Source organism: Camellia sinensis, chromosome 14 (genome assembly GCF_055761805.1).
Source record: "Camellia sinensis isolate YWXY chromosome 14, ASM5576180v1, whole genome shotgun sequence".
Taxonomy (NCBI): Eukaryota; Viridiplantae; Streptophyta; class Magnoliopsida; order Ericales; family Theaceae; genus Camellia; species Camellia sinensis.
Genome location: NC_138974.1, coordinates 65,269,890 through 65,277,007, shown reverse-complemented (window position 1 = coordinate 65,277,007; position 7,118 = coordinate 65,269,890).

Genomic DNA, 7,118 nt, shown 5'->3' with positions numbered 1-7,118 from the left:
AGTTAGAGCGTAAAAGGTGAGGGTTAATACACGAGTGAACCTGAGCCGAACTACGTAAGGCTTGATTCCCATGTTTGGGATACGTAGGCAACTTCGTCCTGAAGTCCAGCCATAATCACTTCCCCGATCAACTTTGTCCATTTGATCATCTCAGTCATCTTTGTCTATTTAGCATTCAAGAGTTCGACTGTGATCTCCGGTGTGGTGCTATTCAAACTAGGGGCAACTTTCCAGTTGCTGGAGTCTGGGGTTGTACATCTCAATGACAAATCCCAGGCGTGTCCAGTTCTGATCCATATCGAAAATGGTTTTGAAAAGTTTTAATAAAAGTTGATTTTGCTCAAATTAATCTTTTTACAACTTAGACCATTTTTTGGACCAAACGGAAAATTTTCAGTACCCACAACCTTCAATTTTATTGATTTCTATACAGAGTCCTCCTGCTCTTGAATACAAAATTGAAGTTGCTTTTCATTACATTCATAAAGAACACTTGAAAGTTCTGATTAAAAGCAAATAAATTCGGGGCATAGTCAGGTGTTCCTGCGTCCCCTCCAAGAGCCGATCGAAGCCGCTGATGCCAAGCTGGGCCCGATCTGTGCCTCTTCATTGAGCCAATCTAAGCACTCATTAGAGAGGGTGCAACTGAAAATGGGAGCGGGGTCCAGAAGCTTTCTCGTCCTCCATGCTACGGCATACCGAGCTAGCTGCGCACCTTGGACCGAAAATGTAGCAGGGTACTCTATCCCCTCCTCCAGACAAATCTGATCATGTTCGAACTGGCGCCGAAACCGGAACGGAAAATAGAAGACACAGTGTGTCATGCCAATCAACTGAATCCCAGGTTGACGGGTCATGCTGTAACTCATTGCCGGCAGGTTAAGCCAAGGGCAGCGCCAAGCAATGCAATCTGCAGACAAATTGCACATCCAGCTATACCACCATCCTTCATCTGGAGCATCGACTAGACGTTGTCGGGAGAAATAACTGCGAGCATTCATTCTATATTGAATCGCACACTTGGCTCCTTTGGCCATCATGCATCGACATGCCTGATTGATGGCCCGAGGGTCGAGAACCATACTCCCTTGAGTTCATGACATGATAGGAAGGGTGGTTGTGCACACATTTCCTTGAAAATGCATTGCCATGCTTTGTTTGTCCTCTGCTGCAGCAAAACAGCATTATGCAAGAAGATATGGCCGGCCAGCCATCTTCAGTGCCGATCGACTAAACATTGTTGGCCGAGATCCTCACAAATGGTCGATGACCAATTCCATATGGCCGATGTTCCTATATTTTGGCCGGTGACATCTCACAGTGGTCAGGGAGTGGTTCGGAAGCATCCTTGGGACTTGTGCAATTTTCAGAGGTGCAGAACAGTGCAAACAGAGGCAACATGTGGCATGGCAACGGGTTTCCGAGCGAGGCGATTGAGCATGCATCATTCAATCATTTCGAGGCGGAGCTATGGCAGCCTCTTTAGTTTCATAGCTTAGTTAATTTGTTTAAATTAGTTAAGAGTTATGTAATAATTACTTAGCTAGGGTAGTTAATTAATTAGTTGATTTGTATTATTTATTCGGACCCTCCGTCGAGAGGGTGAATTTTGTAATAAGTGTGCGTGAGTGTGTGAATGTCTTCCAACCCCACGTCTTACTCCCTTTTACTTACCTGCTTTCAATGGTTAGTTTTAGGTCATATTTCAATTAGCATCCTTATGCTCGCATGTTTGCATCATTCATCTGTATTGCATGCACCGGGCTCGGCGCATCATACTAACCGCATAGTATTTCAATTCCAACTTGAATATGTGTATCGAGTTGCCGCATTTCACATGCCATTCTTAGATGGACGAGCCTATTTCTAGTTACATTTTGCATGTGTTTCATTAGGCATCTTAACATAGCTAGGATCATGCATTGATTACTAACTAGCTATTGTTTTGGCTCGGAGTACTAGGTAAGCTTTTATGCTTTAGCATCTTGCATGAGTGTGGGTGTTAACATGACCGTATGCTTTCCATGAGCCTAACTGCTTGTATGATATAACTGCCTGAATGCTTGTGGGTGAAGGTTAGATTACTTGAATTAAAACAATTAATTGAAATGCGAGTTTTAAGCTCACTTGATTGTGGCAAAATCATGTTTTCTAAGCCCACTCGAGGGTGGCAAAATTCAAGTCTTAGCCTACTTGCGAGTAGCACATTCATACCATTTTCAAACAAACAAACATGAGATGACTTGTTCCAACTTAGGCGACCTAGTCTATACTTGTGTGTTGTGCGCATCACATAGTAATTCTAGGCTAATAACCATAATAAGAACGCATGTGTTTTCAAAAACAAGATATCATGTTAGTAAAGGCCGAACTTCGATCGGGCGAGCGGGGGTGCTCATTGCATGACCTTTCCCTCTCGTACCCAAGTTCTCGAGCCGAGACAACTTTGGTGATGACGGACACGTGGCCTTAGGCACGAGTCAGGGTTTCTTAAATTTCCCAAAATAAAATATTTAGTTGGCGACTCTGTATCTGGCAAAGCAGTCCATGTTTGGCACTTCTTTACAAAAATCAGTTTTCCAAAACGATTTGCCAGATTTGGACTCTTTGGTGATTTATCAATCTCACATTGCACATTGTGAGATTAGATTAAGAACCGTGACATTTGAGTCCGAACTGTAGCACAGCATAAAGCCCTCGGGGCCCGTCTACAGCATGGTTTGCCCCTTCCTTCCTGTCCTCAAGCTTGCCTGGCTTGCCATGTAGTTGGGCCTCCTGTATTGGGAGCTGCGCAATTCCCGCGACACTTTCCCTCATACTCCGGTTGCGTCGATCAAATCGACTGGGCAAATGTGATGGCTTCCTGGAGTGAACTTAGCTACAAAGTCTGCTAAAGCTTGGGTTTTTATTGCGATTCTGGATTGAAATTTGATATCGAACTGTCCTAACTCCACTGTCCATTTTAAGATTCGTCCAGAAAAATTTGCCCCTCTCAAACAAGGCCTTTAATGGGAAAGCCGTTAGGACGATCACGGTGTGGGCATGGAAGTAGTGTGATAACTTTCTTAAGGCCATCATCAAAGCCAATGCTAGTTTTTCTAAAGGTATGTACCTGGTTTCAGCGCCCAGCAAGGTTTTGCTAACATAAAAGATCGGCAGGTGTTGGATTCCTTCCGCTCTGACTAACACTGCACTGACTGCATGCTGTAAAACCGCTAAGTACAAAAAGAGCTCTTCTCCTGGCACTGGGGTTACTAACAACGGTGGAGAGGTCATGTATTCTTTCAAGCTTTCTAGAGCGCGGTCGCATTCTTCATCCCACTCAAACTTGGCCTTTACTGCTTGGAAGAATGGTCGATATCTATCTGATGACCAACTTATGAGCCAGTTGAGTGCGACTGCTAGGCTAGTGAGATGTTGTACCTCTTTGACTGTGTTGGGCCTCTCAAGATCCTGGATTGCTTTGATCTGAAAGGGGCAGCTTCTATACCTCGGTTGGTTACCAGGAACTTAGGAATTTGCCTGATCCTACGCTGAATGCACACTTGGATACATTTAAACGCAACTTGTTCTTCTTCAAAATTTGGAACATTTCATCTAGGTCTCTGAGATGGTCCTTCTCATCCTTGTTTTTGACCACTATGTCATCTATGTAGGCCTCCATTATTCTGCCTAACAATGGTTCAAACATTTTGGTGACCATCCGTTAGAATGTAGCTTCTGCATTCTTTAGGCCAAAGAGCATGACCTTATAACAATACAATCCAATCCTCTAGGCGTTGTAAAGGATGTGACCACTTGGTCTGGTTCAAACATGGCGATCTGATGGTAACCTCTGTACACATCAAGGAAGTTAAGTCGATTGTGTCCTGCTGTCAGGTCTACCAGTTGGTCTATCCGTGGTAGGGGAAAACTGTCCTTTGGGCATGCCTTGTTGACTGTTTTGTAATCCATGCAGACACGCCATTTTTCGTTCTTCTTTGGCACTGCTACAGTATTGGAGATCCACTTGGGATAATGCACTTCTCTGACGTCTCTTGCCTCTAGCAAGTTTCCTACTTCCTCCGCCACTATCTCCGCGTGGTGGAGTGTCGATCTGCGAGTTCGCCGTATGATTGGTCTGGCAGTTGGGTGGACATTAAGTTGGTGACAAATGAAGTTTAGGTCAATTCCAGGCATGTCGTATGGTGTCCAGGCAAACACTTCGAAGTTAAAGGTTAAGAATTCCATGACCTCTATTCTCTCAGTGCTGGACAAAGACGAGCCGAGCAGAGCAAAAAGTACTTTTCTGGGTTCTTTTCATCTATCCTTACCTCTACCAAGTCTTCCACTCCCTTCTGTTCGGCTGCCTTGCCAACATTCGCAAACAGTTCATTGCTCTCTAGCTCTTCCACCATCTGTACATACCCTTTTGTAGCCCCGCTGCCATTTACTGTGATGAAGCACTATTTCGACATAATTTGGTCTCCCAAGACCTCTTCAATTACTCTGGCTCCGTTGGGGAACTGCAATGCTTGATGGTAGGTTGACGCTACTGATCGCATGGCATGCAACCATGTTCTCCCTAAGATTATGTTGTAAGTAGAAGGGACTTTCAATACCGAGAATTCCACCTGTTTTGTCATGGTTCCTGTCTTAACTAGGAGGATTATCTTGCCCACTGGCCACTCTGGCATTGAGTTGAATCCGATAAGGGAGATGTCGCATGTGCCAAGTCTTTGTCCTCAAATTTCAGCTGTTTGAAGGTCTCGTAGTACATTATCTTGCATAAGCTTCCTTGGTCAATCAGAATACGCTTGATGTTGAATTTTTTGATGCACAAAGTCAACACCAACGCGTCATTGTAAGGGCAATGTAGCCTTGCTAGATCCTTGTCTCAGAAGGATATGACGTTCGTAGCCTCTGTTCTGCCATTTTTGATTGTAGGCTGTGCACTTAATACCTCTCTTAAGTATTCATCCTTTTTTATCATCTCCCTGAGTTCACATACCCGCTCAAGTTCGATGATCCCATGTATGATGTTGATTATACCTTGGGGTGGACCGTCGACTGACATCTCGTTCGGTTTGTTGAGGTCCTGGGGGGCTGGCTGTGTCTCTCCTTCTATGTATTGGTCTAGGTGTCCAGTTGCTACTAACTCCTCCAGATGTTGCCTCAATGGCATGCAATTTTCAGTGTGGTGCCCTTTTTCATCATGGAAGGTGCATCGGGACCTCTCGTCATAGCCTTTTTGTGCTTCTCCCAACTTGGCTGGCCGCCAAACGAAGGGTTCATTACGTATCTCACTGAGAATCCAGTAGATAGGCTTATTGAATACTATAGTAATGGCAGTGCGGACTCTGAGGTTCTTTTTTTCTGGGTCCTCTCTGTTGGCTCGCCTGCCGCGCCCATTCCTGCTTGGTTGTTCCACCGTGTTGACTTTCACTGTAGTCTTTTTATCTGGAATCGTTGTTGCGCCAGTTTTTGCTTTAGCACGGGCGCTATCCTCCTCTACTCGGATATGTTGATGTACTCTCTCAATTAGGGCCTCCATCGTGAGGGGTGGTATCATAGTAATTGAGTCCCTCAATTTGTTTCTGACTGGTAGACCCCTTTTGTATTGTGCAATGGAGATATTTGTAGGGCAATCCCCAATCTGGTTGAAGGTCTCCCAATATCGACTGTTGTAAGACCTCAATGCTTCTTTTTTGCCCATGTCAATGGAAAGTAGCTGATTAATCTCTACTGGTGTCTTGGTGTTCGTTCTGAATTTAGTCACGAACGCCTCTGCCAATTGTGCCCATGAGGTGATGTTGCCTTCTGGTAGCCTTTCGAATCAGGTTAGACCTAGGTCGCCCAGGTTGGATGGAAACAGGATACACATTAGAGCCTCGTTTCGTCGGTATACTGTCATAACCTGGCGAAAGTAGCTTAAGTGCATGTAGGGGTTTGTCTTTCCCTCATAAGTAGTAAATTTGGGCTGGTGGAAGCCTGAAGGTAGTGGTGCGTTCTCTATTGCCGGAACGAACGGCGAACTCTGTAACCTTGCTAATACTTTATCTGTTGGTTTGTAAGCAAGACGCGGCATTGGCATCCCTACCTCGACACTCCCATGTGTCCTAGGGGCCAATCACTGTAGCACTGAAACCCTACGAGGGTCGCGAGCCCTGGTGTCTTCCTTCCATCGGGCCCTCTCCTCCAGCACTGTCCGTAAGTCCGCTAATCTAGGCAACTTCGTGTGCCTAGATGTTGTCTGGTGTGTGTGCGAGGGGCGATAGCTGCTTCCCTCTGTATATGACCTCTCAGTTCTCATTCTCTCAGACTGGGAGTAACGAGTCCTGGAAATCCTTGACTGAGTATTGCCTGTTCTAAGGCTCCAACTTTCTGCTGGTGAAGGTGTGGTATGTTTGTCACGGTCTTCTGAGTGGCGAGAGGGCATGTTGCCTTTGTGCCCCTCTCCTGTCGCCACCCTTTTCCCTTTTATCTGGCACTTCATTGTCTCCATGTCTGTAGGCATCCTCCTCATTAACTCGTCTTGCTCCCTCACACGATCCTCCAGAACTTGAGGATCCAGCCTCCACCTCTGTCTATCAGGACTTTGAGAGCGATGAGGACTAGTGCCCCGTCTCTCCCTTGTGTCCCTCCGGGAGTTCCGTCGCTAGGGTTCTAATTCTGCCATGGGTGGGACAGAGGGTAGACCTTCATGCCTCTCACTCCCCTCCGGGGTTTGCCCATCAATAGCAGATTGCGACAAGTCTTCATTGTGCGCCATTGATTTCAACTAGAGAGGAAAACTTGATCAAAAGGCCTTATTCTTTGTGAATTTCCCACAGACGGCGCAAATTGTACAAGCACGAAATAATCTTCTCGTATAATCCTATTGATCAAGTTTGCGCTCCTCCAAACATCGTCACTTTACTCCCTGAAAACATAAACGTGAGTTAGCCGGCGGGTGTGTACCAGATATCTCTCCAATGCCTAAGTCAGCAAAATAGACAAATAGACCAAAGTTGTATGTATTCGAGAATCAAAGTTGTAATACTTGTGCAGAGGTCTGGTCATGAGCTTTTATAGATTCTGTTTGGCACAATCCTAATAGGATTCCAACTCTCCTTATCAGAATCCTTCTAGGAATCACA